At 42.2% G+C, this 18,081-nt stretch overlaps 1 protein-coding gene across 3 annotated transcripts in view; it reads left to right on the top strand.

Annotated features, from left to right (window-relative positions):
* Nucleotides 1–18,081, top strand: part of PRUNE2 (prune homolog 2 with BCH domain) — a 190,499-nt gene that overhangs the window by 17,384 nt on the left and 155,034 nt on the right. The window lies entirely within an intron of this gene.

Genomic DNA, 18,081 nt, shown 5'->3' with positions numbered 1-18,081 from the left:
CCAATTAAGGTGGTGGGATATAATTGGTTAAATAACCATGTTACAATATGTTAGAATTGGTTAGTTAAATTTCAGTAAAATGATTGGTTAAGGCAGTGGTCCCCAACCTTTTCGTCTGGCGGGTGCCAGACGAAGGACCGTGGCGGCAGTGGAGCACCCGCCGAAATGCCGCCAAATTTCTGCGGCATTTCGGTGGCGACGCCTCTCGATGACGTCGCTTGTCGCCGACAAGTGACGTCATCGAGAGGCGGAGTCGCCAAATTTCCGTGGCGTTTTGGCGGTGATGCCTCTCGATGACGAGACTTGCTGCTGACAAGTGACGTCATCGAGAGGTGTCGCCGCTGAAACGCTGCAGAAATTCGGTGGCATTTCGGTGGATGCTCCACCGCCGGCCAGGACGCGGGCACATTTAGATGCATCCGCGGGCGCCATGGCGCCCATGGGCACCGCGTTGGGGACCCCTGGGTTAAGGTATAGCTAAGCAGAACTCAACTTTTACTATATAGTCTGCAGTCAATCAGGAAGTAAGGTGGCTGGGTGGGAACAGGGACTGGGGATGGGGGAATTGGGATCATGTTTTGCTAAAGGGGGAAATGGGAACAGGGGATGGAAATAAAAACAGCGACACAGGCAAGGCTCTGTGGTGTCAGAACTGGGAAGGGGAACACTAAGGAAGGAAACTGGAATCATGCTTGCTGGAAGTTCACCCCAATAAACATCAAATTGTTTGCGCCTTTGGACTTCGGCTTCGGGTATTGTTGCTCTCTGTTCATGCGAGAAGGACCAGGGAAGTGAAAGGGTAAAGGAATAAGCCCCCTAACATGCAAGACTGAAAATATCTTAGAGGAAACAGAGGAAACCTAATACTGCTACTTCTAAAAGCTGTCAACATTTCTGCAGTGTTCTTGTCAAGAATTTTTCTAATGCAAGGTTCAATATGAGTGGTAGTTTGTATTAAGATCAATATTGTGGCAAGTTGAGAATCCACTGCACTTAATATGTCAGCATAAGAGAAATTTGAAAATCTGTGGACAATAATACAAGCAAGTAACACCTGATAAACTGATTCTATACTGGCACTGTTTTTTGTTTGGTTTGGTTTTTTGCTATGGGGAAAATTTGTGCAGGGCCTGTAGACTTTTGTATTTTACAGTAATTAAATTGAAGCCTCTGATGGTTTAATTAGTCTTGGACATTGTCATGTTTTAGTTAACACATAGCAATAATTGGTGAAGAACCTGTTGTTTAGACTTGAATGATATTTTTATTAGACATCCTATTATTCAGATCCCTAAATCTGATTGGCATCTGTTCCTGAGATATGTCTGTATTAAGAAGATTTGCCATTTAAGTGACTCCACTGTATTCTCCAAATGCTGTTTCTTTGGTGGAGCGTTATTGAAAAGGTGACATTCAGGAAAAAAGAATCTACACCTGATTCTGTTTAAACTATGATTCAAAGATCTCCTTGTCCTTGAGTATTTCAAAGTGACATTTAAAGCCAGGATTTATTTTGATGCTAAGTACTGTATCTCTGATGTTAATTGATTGCACAATCCAGAAGTCAGGACATTAAAATTTAAGCTCCTTGTGGTAATGTTAACTCACACACATTGCACATCCCATATATTTCAAGGTATACACTTAATAACAAAAACTTTAATATGCTAATGTACACATTGTACTTTAGATTTTTTTTTTAAATTGGAAACTTTCCATGTAGATATTATAATGCTAATATAGCACTACAGTTAGTATCATAGCTCCCTAATATTGGCAAAAAGTACTATAAATGTATTATAACAATGGCCTGGATCTACAAAAGGAGTTAGCTGCTGAAGTCCTTGTTTCAGGCATCTAATTGCTAGTTTTGGCTCCACTGTGATGCACAAAACTTCTTCCTAACCCCTGTAGCCACCCAAACTCACTTGGCACTTACATTTTCAGAGTAAAAGTTCCCTCAGTGCCTACATTTCTATGCCTCCCTCTAGGCACCCAGGTACCTATCTCCTAAGCCCCCGAGTGATACACAAACTGGGGATGGGAAGAGAGGTGTTCAGCCACCTAGGCTGTCCACCGGATCAGGCCCCATTTAAAAAAAAAAGTCAAGCAGAAGGAGGAGGTGTGCATGTGTCACCTCCTGCCAGGAGCCGGTAGATCGGATGCTGGTAGGAGCTGCCTGGCCTGCTTGGGTCCCTGGCTCTCCACGCTGTATTCCAGAAGTTTTCAAAGATAATTGGCAATGGCTCAAATATCTCCCCAGTCAGCTCCTTGAGTATTCTAGGATGTATTTCATCAGCTGACCTGAAATATCTAACTTGTCTAAGGCTATGTCTACACTACATCTTATGTCAGCATAATTTATGTTTTTCAGGGGGTGTAAATAATCCACCACCCCGAGCAACATAAGTTTACACTGACATATGTGCTCATGTGCACAGTGGTATGTTGGCGGGAGAGCTTCTCCCATCAACATAACTTCTGCCATTCGCGGAGGTGGTTTTATTGTGCCCATGGGAGTGCTCTCTCCCACTGGCATAAAGCATCTTCACCAGGCGTGCTGCAGGGGCGCAGCTGCATCAGTACAGCTGCACCGTTGCAGCACTGTACACGGAGACATGCCCTAAGTAATTTTTTACTTGTTCCTTCCCTGTTTTAGCCTCTGAGCCTACCTCATTTTCACTGGCATTCACTGTGTTAGGCATCCAATCGCTACTAACCTATTTGGTGAAAACTGAAACAAAAAAGGCATTTAGCACTTCCTCCATTTCCACATTTTCTGTTATTGTCTTTCCCCGTCATTGAGTAATGGGCCTACTCTCTCCTTGGTCTTCTTCTTGCTTCTAATGTATTTTGTAGAATGTTTTCTTGTTACTGTTTATGTCTCTAGCTAATTGAATCTCATTTTGTCTCTGGCCTTTCTAATTTGTCCCTATAATGCTTGTGGTTTTTTTTAATATTCATCCTTTGTAATTTGACCTACTTTCCACTTTTTGTAGGACTCTTTTTTGAGTTTCAGATCATTGAAGATCTCCTGGTTAACTCAGGGTGGTCTGTCTTCCTACGCAGTGAGATAATTTGCTCGTGCCCTTAATAATATCTCTTTGAAAAAACACCAGCTCTCTCAAACTGTTTTGCCTTTAGACTTCCTTCCCATGGGATCTCACCTACCAACACCCGGAGTTTGTTGAAGTTTGCCTTCCTGAAATCCATTATCTTTATTCTGCAGTTTTCTCTCCTACCATTCCTTAGAATCATGACATCTATCCTTTCATGATCACTTTTACCCAAGCTGCCTTCTACTTTCAAATTCTCAACCAGTTCCTCCCTATTTGCCAAAATCAAATCTAGAACAGCCTAGGGTGACCAGACAGCAAGCGTGAAAAATTGGGACGGGGGTGGGGGATAATAGGAGCCCATATAAGAAAAAGCCCCAAATATTGGGACTGTCCCTTTAAAATCGGGACATGTGGTCACCCTAGAACAGCCTCGCCCCTAGTTGCTTTCTCCACCATAGGTATGCAGGGTTAAGTATGCTTCTTTCTGTGAATATGGCCAGCTCTGGCCAGTGCAGAGGAGACAGCGATGGCTCCGCTTACTCTCTCTCCTCCCTGCTCCTTTTGGGACACCTGTCTCTGGGCATGCTGTGGGGTACTTAGAGAGCAGGGATGGCAATTCTTTCCCCTCAGACTGACAACTACACTAGGCAGAATCTAATCCTCAGTAAGAACTATTGTCCTGATTTTCCACCATGGCACTGCAATAACAGTTACTAGACCCTCTTGGTCTACATGGGCTGCTAAGATGCCAGACACACACATCTTTTTAGACAGAAGCATCATATACTCTTAGCCGCATTTCAAAGCACTCACTCTGACCAAAGTTGCCCTGTTTCAGTCTCCCACCCCTCTGCCTTTGTGTGTTGCAATAGAAAAATCTCTAGTAAATTAATTCCCATATTGTGTTCCTGTTGTGAGCATATGTAAAAATTTGTGTTGATATTATTGTTTTTACAGTAATGGCTTTATTTTTTCCATCTCATTACTATTAAAATCTCCACAGACAAAAGTTTTAGATTGCCACTGTATATTACCTTTCAGTGCATTTAATTAAAGTAATGTGTATTTGTCCTACAATATTACCATTCCCTAATCATTGTACTGAGCAAGCACCACAGTGACAAGGTAAGTTCCTTTGTTTTGTTCCATACGTCTGTGTTCCAAGTTTTCCAGAGTTTTAATTGGTTCCCTGTAGAATAACATTTACCAGCATACGGTATGGAAAATGCTGACTGTATTTGTTATCATATATTTTAGTACATTAGTGGCAATAGATCACTTTGCCTCTAAATGTGACGATGATATTATTTAATGCAATTATAATGAACTTAAAAACAACACCCCATAGTGTGCCAAATGGTATTAAGGTCCATTTTCAATAGTGTAAGGATGTTGTATGGGGGGTGGGGGAGTCTGGTTCCTGAAAGCTTTTACATAGTGTTTATGTTGAAATATATTTTGAATGCAGTGTTGTTGCAACTGTGTTGTCCAGTTGGTTAGTCTTCATAAATTGATGATGTGGTGTTGTGTAGTGTCCCTGTGATGGGTTACGGTGCCATAGTAAAATGTATTTTGTTAGTTGGGAGCAGTTTGGAAAGCACTGTAGAGGCTTGCTTGCAGTTACGACGAGAGGAATATATACTGCTGGGAACATGCAGGGCTGTCCTTAGGATTTATGGGGCCCTACGCAGTATTATTAAACTGGTGCTCCTATGCCCAACTTGCTCTTAGCAACACAAACATAAGCTTACAGTATTGGAAAACTTACCAAATGCACTTTATTAAAACCAGTTTAAACAAATTAAGCACACTGTAATGCTGATGGACTATGTTTCCCCAGCCCCGCCCCCCAACTGCTGACACACACCGAGCTTCATACGGAGCAGACACTGTGGCAATCCGGGTTCGCAGTCCAGAGGGGAGGGACGAGGCAGCAAAGGATACTGAGCCGCCCTGCTGGTGGGGCAGATGGGGCAGGGGGAACTGGGTCTCCCCCAGGGGTACAGGTGGGGGGGAGGGGATGGGGCAGGGGAAACTGGGTCTCCCCCAGGGGTGCAGGTGGGGGCCAGGGGGAACTGAGTCTCCAGTTGCTCTGTGGGGCCAGGGCCGAGGTGGCTTATCTGGAACAAGGAGCACCCACTGGTCGGGGTGTCCATCCGCTGGGTGCCGGTGCCACCTCCTGCCCAGCTTGGTCCGGGAACCCCATGCTCCCAAGCCTCTGCATTTGCATAGTGGTGGGGCTGGGATGGGAGCACGGGGCGAGGGGGGAGCTGCATGCACAGGACCCTTGCACCAGTGCTGCCCCAGGCCTGGCAGGGGCCTGAGAGTGCAAGGAGGAGGCAGCTGCGTCCTGGGGAACCCAGCTGTCTGTGGTGCACGGTGGCGCAGCAACCAGAAACCCCCGGGCCTGCCACTGAGCCTCCCCACCTCACACCACCAAGTGGTACGAGCCTCTGGGGGGAGGAGATGGGGCCGGAGCAGAGCTGCGGCGGCTGAGAGCTCCTCTCTGCCCCCGTCACTGGCAGCTGGCTGGCTGAGAGGAGGTGGGGGGAGGGGAGAGGGAGAAGGCGGCCTAGGGCCTGCCAGCTGAAAGCAGCCAGGGGGAGGGGCTTGGCCGGAGAGGAACCTGTGCCGTGGCCACTTGGTTGCTGTGTGCATGGAGCATTGGGCTGGGCCAGCGCATGGTGCCCTCTTTGGCGGCTGCCCTGGGCACCCGCCCAGCTGCCCAGCCCTGGTCCCGGTAGTGCCCCAAATTTTCTGGTGCCCTACACAGCCGCGTATGCCTAAGGACAGCCCTGGGAACATGAAAAGCAAAGAAGACAAAATATATGGTGCCTAATGCTTAATACCAGTGTTATATTATCAGCGTTAACTCCATTGACTTCAGAGGAGTTATTCTGGTGTTATGCTGTGTAATGGAGTAGGGTATCAGGTCCTAAATCTGTGGTGTCCCACTTTTGATACACCAGCTCCAACACTGTTCTGATAAGAGACTTCTAGTACAAAAGAAAACTGGGCTGACTAAAAAAGAGCGCTCCCTTTCAGATGCAGTGTAAGCTAAATTAGTGGTGACTGAAGGAATGTGGGCTACAGCCTTGTCACAGTTAGACCATTACATTCTAGGGTTTGAGTTAGGGCTCACCTGTTCTCCTGTCAGTGTGGACGGTTTAATTGTTTTGCCCTCTGAGGCAGACTGAACCAGTGGGTTTCAGATTGCTGTGAGAAATAATACTGCATGGGTTACTCTGTTAATAGTCTATTTGGATTTTATGGGCTCAGCAAAAGTTATAAGCTACAGCCCATGATCAGAAGGGATGCAGAGTAATTCCTACACTCGGGGAATTGCAAGGGTGTAGCCCTCACATATAGATACAAAAGGTTAATTGTTTCCTCCCCCCCATCCCTTTCTGACCTCTGGAGGGCTGGACATAATCAAGCTTGTTTTTATCCATGACTATAAATAGAGAACTCCCCAGTTCTCCCTCTTCTTATATCATCCTCACAAGGATGAGCTTCTTTGGAGACTGAAGACTTACTGGTGACTATTGACATATGTTGAAAAGTGTACTTGTAGGGAAAAAGATGATACATGAACATGACATCTCTCTAGAACTGTGATATTTTCCACTGGCCATACCCAATACACATTATGCTCTCTGATTACTACAGTGATGAGGGTAGTACAAAAACCCATATAAAATAGCATATCATATGCAAACCTTCATAGCTTTTAATTTCTACTTCTTTTTCCACGCAAACTTGATCCTAGAGGTCCTCTTCAGTCAGGACTATTTACATGCCAAATTTCAAGTTTCAGTCTTTAGTCATTCACGTTATTTGTGGGTAGGGAAAAGGTAGCAATGGTGTCTTCAAGTGGGATTTGTGTTTCCTTTTTCCAACACATTCCTAAGTCAAAAACAGGATAGCACAGGTAAAGCTCTAATTCTCCAAAGGGAAGTGGGAACTACCAGAAAACTTTTGGGTGGAGACCAACCATGAAAAGCTTTATCCAAAAAGATGAAATTTTCAGATGGGTGTGAGCATGTAAAAACAGACATAATATTTTTGTGTTCAGGGGCAGTGGTTTTACATCCATATGGATTGCTTATATATTTGTCATTTTTAAATGGTTATAAAGCATCCAGGGGTTATGAATATATAAGTGCAGAATGTTCTGTCTTTCTGTTTTGTGCATCCTGTATTTGTGAAGACGGACATTTCATTACAAGAATGAACCACACTGACAAGTCGACAGAGTTACAAAAAACAGAGCACTCGGGATTAGTTTATCAGTTCCAATATATTTCCTATTAATATTAACAACTGTGATTTTATACATGTATTATTAATTCATTTGGAGAATTAGAGTATTACCTGCTCTACAGCTGTTTTGGTTTAGGAATTTGTTGGAAAAAAGAAACCTCTTTCTCACTGTAACAGTTACTCTTCTGTGCTAAAAGTGGGGGCAGCAAATGGAGGCTAAGCACTCTTTAGTTATTGATAAATAATATAACATATTATATTCAAATAATGGCATTCATGACTGCAATTTTGGAAAAGCAGTAATTATCTATCTTTTCCAGTACAGCATTTTCTAGTATACCATAATTGCATTAATGTAGCCAAGGTTGGAAGCCTATTTTCTCTTTCATACATGCCCAGTTTCTATGGGCTATCACCTTGACATACAACGCTCACAAAGACACTTGCACTCAACAGTATTACAAAAGATCTCCCCGGTGAAAAAGAAAAGTTGCCTATGGTAAAGAGAGTCTTTTGGGAAAAACCTTCCAGGAAATGGGGTTTCTAGTGGGCATAAAGGGAGTTAGGGGAGTCATGCTAATTAATTTCTACATTTTCAACCAGGAAAAAAATTATTAATAAAATAATATTAATATAAGATAATATTGGACATATCCAAAGCCATCCATGCTACAGACAAAAAAGAGGGAATTTAAAAAATTTAATTATGTTAAAATGTTCTTTTTTAAAAAAGGCAAATTTAAAAATTGACTTCAACAGCTCAGTCATTTGCTCTTGCTACTTATAGATTATTTTTGCCCTCATCTATAAGTAATATGTTCTGGTTCATTATATTTCACCTCAATTCATTCACAGGTATGGGGAAGCAAACCTGAAACCCAAGATGGGGTCAGTGCAATTACTGCTAATCCCTTTTCAATCCACTATGCATCCAACATAATTTTGAGTATTGTTAATGATGAATATGAAACAGAAGCTCACATAGAAGATCTGTAGCAAAATAAAATGTAACCATGCATATTATATAATTGTGTGTGCGCATGTATGCAAAATATGCAATTTCACACATATATATTCCAAACAACACACACACAGACAGAACATATATTCAAATAAAAAAAATAAAAATCTTAAGATTGCCAGGTAAAGCACTCAAGTCAGAAAATGACAGTGTTAATACTGCCTGTACAATCTTAACTTTGCTCCCCAGTACAAATACATTAAAATATAGTCTAATGACATGGTTACATACAATTTTTTCCCAGGGACCCCGGCCTCAGTTCTGTGTGTGACCACATGTTTCATGTACTACATACCATCCAAACCATGACTGAATAAGAAATGTTTGTTTGCTATAGGCTTTATTATGGCTCTCATCTGGCATGCAGTGTCTGAGTCTTGATACATTTATCGTTTTATTATTTATATATCTTGTTATTTTATTTTTAGATGTTAAGTGACTATCCCCGTTTTAGAGTTAGAGAACTGAGACGCACAGTAACTTGCCCAAGGTGGGGAATCTGTGGCACAGGCAGGAAGAGAACTTGTACTTACTGCATCCAAGACCCCGTACCTCTTTGATAGAGTCCTCTTGACTCTGAAGTATTACTGATTCAGGCTTAAATAATAGTTCTGCTGAGAACAGTTTCGTTGTTCAGTCATAGAAAATATATCCTGCTTTTGTCTTGCCAGGGAAAGCAGTTAGATATCATTATTTGGCCTGAGATCATTTAAGTGGATTTTTCTTTTCTCTTGTGTTGTCACAAAAGTTTTTTTATTTTTTTTTTTGGCTAACATCAAGTTAGTTTAATATCTGACTGACTTCAGTGGGAGTTGTTCCCAGGAGTAAGTGCAGAATTGGGCTCTAAGAGAAACTTTTCAGACAGTGGTGCCAAAGTTGTGCCCCAAAAATTTGTACACACATCTACAACGTGATCAAAATATGCAGTTGCATATGTATGTCCCTGTTTTCTTGAGCAATGAGCAGTTTTGGATGTCAGGTGGTATTAGACACATGATGTGTATACATGCCAAGTCCATAAGCAGCACAAGGTCTGAAAATCTGGCCCAAATAGTAAATTATGGAAATACTCGACAACTGAACATTTAACATTTAAAGGTTAGAAAATATCAAGGAAAATCAATTGATGGAATAGATCTGATTTTAAAGGAGCAGACAAAGCTTTTGAGGAATGTTGTTAGTTCTGTGGCAGTTCTCTTGATATTTAAATAGTTTCTGTGCTTTATTTGTGCTTTCAAGCATCCTTTTTAGGGGGGAATGGCATGCAGAGATCATTTTTTAAAAATCTGTTTTTCACAATGTGGGTAGTTGCTGTGATGAATAAGTTAGACTGCGTAGAGGTAGAATCCAGAAATAGGAAGAGCTGATTAGCATGTAAACAAACTCATCAATCACTTCAAATGCATATTTTAAATCACTGGAAACTATTTCTTGCATAGAAGTGAATTTACTTTTGTGCAGAGGGCCAGAATGTGTAATGCTGATTCCCTGGATGGACTGTCGGCAGTGGGACCCGAACCTGGGGATTAGAATGGACCAGGAAAAGGAATGTCCATTTTTCAGGAAATTCCAGGTTGTCAGAGTTTTGCTTTGATTTGCATTGGAATGTAATGTTGACGTCACAGAATTTCCGGCAAAATGGAACAATTTAGTTGAGCTCCACCAGCCAGGCAGTCAGGGGGTTGGCTGGCTCCCCAACTGCTCGGCCAGCCAGCCAGCCTGGTTTCATTAATGAAAATTCAACAGAATAGATGGAAAACTGTTCCATCAGAAATTTTGCAACCGGTTCTACTCTGGATTTTAAAGTACGAGCCTTTACTGCCTGAGCTAACTGACCCACATCTGTTAACAAAGCCTATAGCAGGCTCATCAACTTTTTGCATGTAGTCCAGCCACTACTAGAGGGGGACAGAACTCCCCACTGAATGTGTGTTTGTTACATATTCACCACTTAAGCCCAACATAAGTCCTCTTTTCATGGAGCCCTCAGGCCAATGGAGCCATGCTGACTGCTATTCTGAGACAAATTCAGAGAATATTCAGAAATTACTGCTCAGGGTTGTGCTCATGGATCAGAAGGTAGAACTGAGCCCTTAATATCCATTGAACAAATTCTCTGTTGAATGGTTTAAAGTCACATTCTGTTCACAGTATGTATTAATACCCTGTTCCCAAAGGGACGAATCCTGTTCCATGCTCCCAGCTAAGGCAGCCAGGTTTAGTGCTGAGGATTCTCCCACCGGGGCAGAATTCAATTCTCTGGGCCACACTGTGGCAGCAGAACTGCTCCATGATCGCTACTCCAGCGTCAGGACTGGAGTAGCCTTCACAGACACATCACCCACCACGTGGTTGCCAGTGGGCAGTGACTGTGCAGTATCTCACCTACTAGCCATATTCCCATCATCCCATGCACTTTCCTCTTCCAACGAACTACTGCATAGAGACATGCAGAGAATCCTCATAAGGCTGCCCTCTGTACTCTCTTCAGGAGTGCCCTAAATCTTGCCCCTGTCCCAGGGAGCATATGTTGCAGTGGTTCTATTGCAGGCAGGGTCCGCCCACATGCACAGAGTACAGAGTAAGATTTGGGCCAATGAGAATGAAAAACCCCTAATTCAGAATGCGAGGGCATGGTAATTTTTTTTGTTGGGGAGAGAGTGAGAAGAACTTGGGCAGGAGTACAGGAGATTGTGAACATAATGTATGATTTTCTTTTTATATAAGAGGAAGTCAGCTCACAGCAGCCCCTTCTACATAGGAACATTTCAACCTTGTATTAATACAGTAAGGAGGAAAGGAAGATGATGTCTTGATTGTAATTGAGATATGATGTGGTTAGCCACTGTTCCAGTATATACGGTATTAGCTGAAGTTGTTGCAATCCTGATTCAAAGCATATGTAAGACATATGAATGAGTCAGCGGCTTGCTATAGATAAGAATGAATAAAACAGGTTTCTTACCACAGTTGTCTAATGTCTTATTTGCAGAGAACAGAGCTGAGTAGAAAAAGAAGTGTTACAATAAAATACCAAAGTCCATCTTCTATTTGGGTACCAGACTGCAGGGACAGTTTATTGTTTAATAATATACATAAATCTCAAACTGTGTTGTGCTTTTTTTATCAAGATGGGCTTAATCCTCAGCTGATGTAAATTGGTGTAGCTCTGTTGGCTTAAATTGAGCTATATTGATTTACACCAGCTGAGAATGTGACCCTGTGTCTAATTAATTTCATACCTCACACGTAGAATACCAAGAGTCAGTCTTTTAAAAGTGAATACGTTGTTACAGTGTGACTATTGCACAGAATATATCTTTTTTATAAAGTATAGAAACTTATTAATTATAACAGAAATCTGTGGGTTCCACTCAGAGGGACAGAGATTTGTTTAGAAATGCAAATCTCACTCATCTAACTAGTCTGCTTTCAGGTTCTCAGAATTACTAACAATTGAGTATGGGTCTGCATCAGTACAAGGGGGCTCTGCTAGGCAGAATGGATTCCTTTACAAATTTTGCTGAGCTGGAAGAGGAAGCTTTACATTTGACCTCCGTATTTTTCTTCTAGCTAGTTAATTAGCCCCAGGACATGCAGGCTAGGTTTGTATGTGGGGGAAGAGCTGCTGTTCTCTGAAAGTATGTCTCCACTGCAATGTAAACCTAGGGTTCAAGCTCAGGCTCAAGCCTAACTCCTCGTCCATCTACATACAAATTGTGCTACCCAGGGCTCAGACCCTGGATCCCAGGACCGCACAGGAGTAGAGGGTCTGAGAGCCTGAATCAAGTCAGGACCCAGGGTTCAAGCCCTATTCCTTTGCAGTGTAGATGCACACCCACCAGACTCATGCTCTTTGTGTCCACCAAAATTATCCCACAATTCCACAGGCAGACTTTGTTTGCCCTCTGGACAGTCAAGTTTGGTGAACAATCAAGTTTTCCCACACTGCACCATGTACAAAGGGCTAGAGTGGTCATGTTTTGGGAGGGCGCTAGGAAGTCTGGAATATGGACGTGGGCTGGGGCAGCAAGCAACAGCAAGGGTTGGTGTGCGTCGCACTAAGGGCACTACCAGGTGGAGAATGCAGAAAAAGAAAATTTTTAGAAAAGTAAGGTGAAAGGAGGTAATGTGCCAGGAGGCCTTTACACACACACCCCCAACACCTGTGTGTGTCCTGTATACATGATTTCAACAAGGCATTCTCATTACCCCCATTGCCCCCCCTCCCCTCTCCCCCTTCCTCCCTCCCATATCCCATATTTATATGTATTTATTATTAATACAAATTACATCAATTTAATTAAACAAACAACAACAACAACTCATCTTCTTTTCTGCTTTCTTCACTTTTTTTACTTCTGAATTTATTTATTTGTCTCTCCTTCCTCTACTAAACTAAACACAAGTAGGGCCCCTTACTATCTTCTTGCTGTCCTCCACTCTGAAGTGATGGAGCAGTTTACACCATTCTAAATGCTTCTAAATTTAGGAATTCAAGAGAGTTTTACATAAGGGACTACTCAGCCAGCAGCATAAAATATTGGTCCATTTCAGGCCTGGTACAGAAAAGCTTCATTAACACTGTGTTTTTCTACCCTCCTAAGTTATCTAGGGATATGCCTAATGGCACCAACAGACGGTTGGACTGAGGGCCACATAATGCAGCATAGATTCTGAAGCCCCAGGTTGGGACACAGCGTTCAGTAATTCCGAACCTGGGGTTACAAATGAGCATAGATGCTCCCGCCCTAGGTTAACAAACTCAAGGTTTGCTAATTCCAGTTCTACTAACCCTGGGCCTACAGCACTATAAAGCATGTCAGGGGTGTTCTCATTGAGAATACAATGGCAGTTCAGCAGCTCCTGGGAGGCTGGGACTAAAGAGGAAGCACTGAAGCAGCCTTTCAGAGGAGCTGTGCTCAGGAGAGAAAATGCTGATGAAAGCAAGCACTGGGGCTCTGCAGGAAGAGCAAAGGCACTGTTTAGAGCATCATAGGAGAAGAGAGCATGATCATTCCTATTAAATAAAACAGCAGACGTGAGGAGAGGTTGGCAGGACTGTGTAGCTAAACTCCCCAAGGAGTATAGGCCTTGTGGAGTCTTCCTGTTAATGAGGAGTTATTCTCTGAAAGCCAAGAAGCTAGCTAAGTCACATCAAAAGTGAACACAGGCTGCCTGCATCATGTTGATTGTTGACCTGGAGTATCTGCTAGTTTCTGAAGAAGCTGTGACAAATTAACAAAATGGATTTCTCAGAAAAATCTTTGGAAGCAGATTGAGGTGATCATCAGTGTAACGTAATACCGCAGGTATGGTATGGTTCTGCGTGCATTAATACAAATTTTGACCACTACTATTTGACCATGATGCTGAAAAGGGATAGTATCTCTTTGTTTACAATGAACTTAAAATGCAGTATGAAGTTGTCTTAGGGAAGCAGTACCTTGTGCATTGATTATATTGTCACAGACACATTACAAGATTAAGCCCTAAATGCTAAATTTTGAAGATAAAATTATATTTTTAAATTTTGCAATCAGAAAAAATAACATTATAATATTTTTTCAAATACTGTATTCTCTTTACTATAATCTCAAACCTATTTGTGCTATTTTCTTTGCAAGATCTTAATTGCCTATTAACATCTTTTTTTGACACCATCAGAAGACAATTTAGCTTTAAACAGTGAAAATGTTGGCTGTTTCTGGAACTATGTTTGATAAGTTATAATCTGTCATGAATTCATGTTACTTCCCTAAGTAACCCATGGATGATGTTGCATTATTTGTCAATAATCATTAGCTGAGACAGTGATGTCATTCCAGGAAATACTGCCTTTTGGAGATTGTATTTCAAACTCTGCATCCTCAGCAGAACAGATCCAAGGTTAAAAACAGCTGACTGAGTGATCACTAGCTAAATTGCACACATGCAGAATTGGAGAAAAACCCCAGGATATTTGGCTCCAAACACACAAACTTTTCCCACTTGAGCTAAATAGTAAGTTGATATGCACTGAGTAGCACTAAAGCTTATACTGTACCATCTACAAGCTGCTGGTGGTAGAGGTCTAGGTGATCACGTACATGTGAACAGGTCTGATATTCCATACATCAGAGGACAGTATGAAACAAATTCTAACTAATATAGCACACTGATAACATGCTTGTGATGGGTAAGGTATTTGCACTGTTGGAACAAACAGGTTTCCTATGTTTCTGTGAGGCACAGCAGCCACTAGTTAGCTATCTGGGTAATATATGTTGGAATATAAAGACTTACACTATAAGACTCAGTATAATTATGGTGTCCAATAAATGCCTGGATCAAGTGGTAGAGATGCTTGGGACAGGAAACACTAATCACTGCCAGTATGTGTGTGATGCTGGCTTATATGAATCGCTGGATATTAATTGAGTTATTTAAGTAGTTATTGCTAGGAAAAAGAGGAAAGATGATTTGCAAGTTAGGGCACTAGCTGGAGTCAGGGGTTCAGTTCCCTACTCCATAAGTTTTCCTGTATGACCCAGGGCAAGCAACTTAGTTTCTCTGGACCTCAGTTCCCCATCCATAAAATGGGGATAGTACATTCCTACCTCACAGGGATGAGTGAGAATAAACATGTTAAAGACATGTGCTCGCATACTGTGGTAATGGGGGTCATAAGTACATAACATAGATAGAAAATTAAATATCTAGGAGGTCAATGATATATTTATAGAGGGACCCAAACTATGTATTTTGTTGTTAGAATCAAACATGTGCTTGATTGTGCTACACAGGATGGGCAGCAAGAGCTAAAAGGTTTTCTGCTCCACTTGTTCTTGCAGCAGGAACTTCCTGGAGGAGATGTACTTACAGAGAGGGTGTGAGCCTGACCACATGCCTTTTGTGTTCTGGGAAATCAAATGAAATAACAAAGGGTCATTGTGTTCAGGGGCGGCCCTAGCCATTTCGCCGCCCCAAGCACGGCGGCACGCTGCGGGGGGCGCTGTGCCAGTCGCCGGTCCCGCGGCTCTGGTGGACCTCCCGCAGGCATGCCTGCAGATGCTCCACCGGAGCCGCGGGACCAGCAGACCCTCCGCAGGCACGCCTGCGGGAGGTCCACCGGAGCCGCCTGCCGCCCTCCCGGCGACCGGCAGAGCGCCCCCCGTGGCATGCCGCCCCACGCACGCGCTTGGCGTGCTGGGGCCTGGAGCCGCCCCTGGTTGTGTTTCTGTTGCCTGTATGTTATTGGTTACACTGGAGAATGTGCTACTAAGAATTATTTTTGTATATGCAAATGGCACAGTGAGTTCCCTGCTCAGTTTGTATCACATATGAGTAATTTTTGTTTGTTTTAGAATGAAGCAGCATTTGACTTTTTAGGGGCGGGATTAGGGATAAACTCCCTAAGTCAAAGCAGCCTTACTTGCTAGAATTTAGATGCTGCTGGAGGGAGCATGGGAGCAGGCAGAAACCTGACTCCCCATATGAGCTATAAGGTGTTATGCTAATTTGTGATTTGATAGATAAAAAACTATTTAAATGGCCTTGTGATGGTTCCTTATATTTTACTGTTCTTTTCTCTCTCCTTTAATCCTTTTAAAAATGTAAAAAAAAAAAAATGTTCATAGGAACCTTTCTTGGTTCTTCAGTGGACTATCCCTGCCTCTCAGTTTGCAGCATTGACTGGGGCCTCCTTTCCTCTGGGCTCTGCCTGATCCTCATATGCAGTGAGGTGCAGGCTGAAGGACTACAAACTCAGGCTGCAGTCTGGACCCCAGCTTAGAGCTCAGCCTATGCAAGATGCAGTTGCACATCCTCTTCTAATCCAGGAGCAGGAAAGCTCAGATCTCAGCAGGGAGTAGGGGTGGGATCTTGTGCCAGCTCTCTAGCCAGTCAGAGCTCTGTGCGGGTGAGGGGCCAGCTGCTTCTCCTGCCAGCCAGGGCTCTGGGACCAGTGCCAAATTTCACAGCACCACCGTTGGTCTTGGGAGTGGGGCTCCACACTCCGCAAGAGCATCATTTGACCCAAAGTTTCTAATCTTTGTATTTGCTTCATTTCCAACGATTCAATTCTTTTGCATTTCTCTTGGATGTATTTAAATGAGTGGCCTTAAATACAGAAAGTTACCTGTGGAGTGGGTATTAGTGGTGAGTTCTCATAGTTACTTTTAGTGTAGCTGGTATATGCTATCTACCAATTGTCTGATACACGGTATCTAATGCACTTCTACAAGCTTGTGGAGGTAGCCAGGAAAAACTATTACAAATCTATGCTGCTGCTTTTTTCCCAAGAGCATCTTGGCCTAATGAGATCAGGATGCTTTAACAGATAAGGATATTTATTCTGATAATGGAGAATTTCATATAGGAACATAAAAATTAACTTAGCTTTAGGTTAAGATCTACCTTTTAATAATAATTAAAGATGACTTGTTTTTTAATGATTTTTATAGGGGACATTGACAGGCAGAACTTTTATTCCTATAAAGTAACATTTTAATATCTACTTACTGGACTTTTCATTAATAATTAGTTTGATCATGCATAATTCAGCTAATGCAGAGTGCCTCTTTAAAACTACTGCAGACACACTATTTTGCAATAAATAATCTTTAGGATGGAGAAACAAGATGAGGTCTCAAGCCTTTTTCTCAGAGTCATTGTTTTTTTTACACTTTTAGAAAATATGAAGACAGATGATAATTGGCTCTCCATAACTGGGAATAGGCTCAAACTATGAATGGGGAGTTATACACCAGGTCAGACTAGATGATCTAATGGTTTCTTCTGGCCTTAAATGCTATAAATCTATGAAATAACATTGGAAGGTCTTTTGGATATACATTTTGTAAAGGAATGTTTTCTGATCAAATGTGATAAAAATATAGATTTTGTGAAAACTTTTTTGCAGACTCCCAGTGCAATTAGAATGTTTTCATAAAATAAAATAAAAAAATTGGAACTGGTTTTAAAATCCAGCTACCATATTTCTGGACACTGCAGCATTATTTTAAAGTATGGGATCCTGAAAATTAAAGTGAAACCTACTAGTCTATGCTCTTTGTGGTTCATGACAGTGAAACTAATGGTGAACAAGCAGCAAAAATAGTGAAAGTTATTTTTTAAACATTCTTTCATTTTTAATAGTTTTGGGTGTTATGAGAAACATAGATAAGGACATTTTAATGTATTTTTTATTAAATATAGGACTTTTAACCTGACTTTGTTCTTTAAAAATCTGGAGGCATGTTGAGGACAGTGCCAGTGTTTGATTAGGAACATTCCATTACATGGGATTCTTGGTTCTTCTGGCACACATTGAGGGGCAGTGAAATTCCCACAGAAGTGGCAGTATGGAAGAGGATTAGAGAATGGGAATTTAGGAAGGAGATGTTACAGTTACCAGGCTAACTGCACCTTGAGTCTGAACCCTTCTTGTCTGTTCAAGTGCACCCCCTCCCAGGTCTCGGGTCTGTAGCCATCACCTCAAGGTAGAGTCATGCAATTCTCCCACTCTCAGACTCGGCTGCAGTTCCAGTGATCAACTGTGATTACTTAGCTGTCCTGGTTTGTCTTCAGTTCCTCCAGTTGCATCCTCTCCAGGACAAAGACAATGGTAACCAGTGACTACATTGCCTTCTTAAAGCAAAGCATTATTTATTTAGAACAAAAGCATTTAGGAGAAAATAGATCTTAAAACAATAAACAGTCTACATGCTTGCCTGTCTTTCTCTAAGGCATACCATT

Source organism: Mauremys reevesii, linkage group 6, assembly GCF_016161935.1.
Source record: "Mauremys reevesii isolate NIE-2019 linkage group 6, ASM1616193v1, whole genome shotgun sequence".
NCBI lineage: Eukaryota > Metazoa > Chordata > Testudines > Geoemydidae > Mauremys > Mauremys reevesii.
The sequence above is the reverse complement of the archived record's forward strand: the minus strand, read 5'-3'. Positions and strand labels throughout refer to the sequence as shown.